The sequence below is a fragment of the Nannospalax galili genome, unplaced genomic scaffold (genome assembly GCF_000622305.1).
Source record: "Nannospalax galili isolate Female #2095 unplaced genomic scaffold, S.galili_v1.0 scaffold919, whole genome shotgun sequence".
NCBI lineage: Eukaryota > Metazoa > Chordata > Mammalia > Rodentia > Spalacidae > Nannospalax > Nannospalax galili.
In genome coordinates, this window is record NW_008342543.1 from 1466981 (window position 1) to 1468225 (window position 1245).

The 1245-nt window shown below is 43.2% G+C and overlaps 1 protein-coding gene across 2 annotated transcripts in view; it reads right to left on the reverse strand.

Moving 5' to 3' along the window:
* The window catches only part of Fam135b (family with sequence similarity 135 member B), a 325309-nt gene that overhangs the window by 39585 nt on the left and 284479 nt on the right, over positions 1-1245 (reverse strand). The window lies entirely within an intron of this gene.

Here is a 1245-nt window from a genome sequence, read left to right on the forward strand (position 1 = left end):
GTGGGTGTGAGCAATTCTTTAACACCTCTGGATCCTGCAGACCTTCCCACCTAATCAGTGGCTTCAGGTCTACAAACCCAATGGAACACAATAGTCTTTGGTCCTGTTAATCAAAGTTGTATTCTAAGCATCTTGAACAAAGCCAAGGTCACAGTAGATACTCAGGAAAAATATGATGAAAAATATATGAAGAAAAAAGAAACTTGGTTCTTTTTCTTTACAAAAAGTGTTATTGCTAACTGTTGTTGAACAATATACATTTTCTTATGAGCTACGTAACTGGCTTAGATTCTGTGTGTCTTTTGTTTCAGTTTTGTGGGGCTGGAGGTCCAATCCAGTGCCTAAGACACGCTAAGCAAATACTCTATCAAAAAATCACAGGCCGAGTTCCCTGTGGATGAATTTACAGCCTGCACAGGATTTTCAGTGGAAAACATCCAACCTTCCAACCCAATGAGGGTTTGATTCAAAGATCAGTGCGTGAGCCCTGGGTTTGCCTAGGTGTCGCAGCTGATGAAGGGAAATGGGAAGAGGCTCTGGAATTCAGGGTAAGTCCTGCAGCACTGCTCTGCAGACCAGGGACAGTGCACAAGGAATCTGAGGGGGATCCAGCTCTCGCAGTTCCCAAATCTAGTGGGGAAGTAAAACCTGCAAAGTTAACATTATCAGACCTGGAATTCAGGGTAAGTCCTGCAGCACTGCTCTGCAGATCAGGGACAGGGCACAAGGAATCTGAGGGGGATCCAGCTCTCTCAGTTCCCAAATCTAGTGGGGAAGTAAAACCTGCAAAGTTAACATTATCAGACTCTATTTCTACAGTGGAAAATATGCAAGTCATAGAGACACGAAAGCCAGTGTTTTCATAGAAACTGGTACAGACAGGAATAGGCAAAGAAGTCAAGGTACCCAGGAGGATTCCAATACTGAAATATGTCTTAACCATGAATCCTAGGCTCATGGCTCAACCTCTGATCTGGAGAACTTCCAGCAGAATCTTAGCCCAACACCTGCTGTAAAACAGGGTAACAGGACTGAACCCTTCCCCAGGGTGTCAGTGCAGGATCTCTCAGCTCCTGTTATGAGTCTTCTACACATCATTACATGGCTTTGAGCCCATATTCTAACTCTTCAGCGTAAGTCATCTTCATAACATTCAAGGTTTGGAAAAAGTCTATCTGAAAGAATAAATTTGTCCTTATATAACCAAACATGCTGTGTTACTACAAGGTTTCTAGACACAAACCA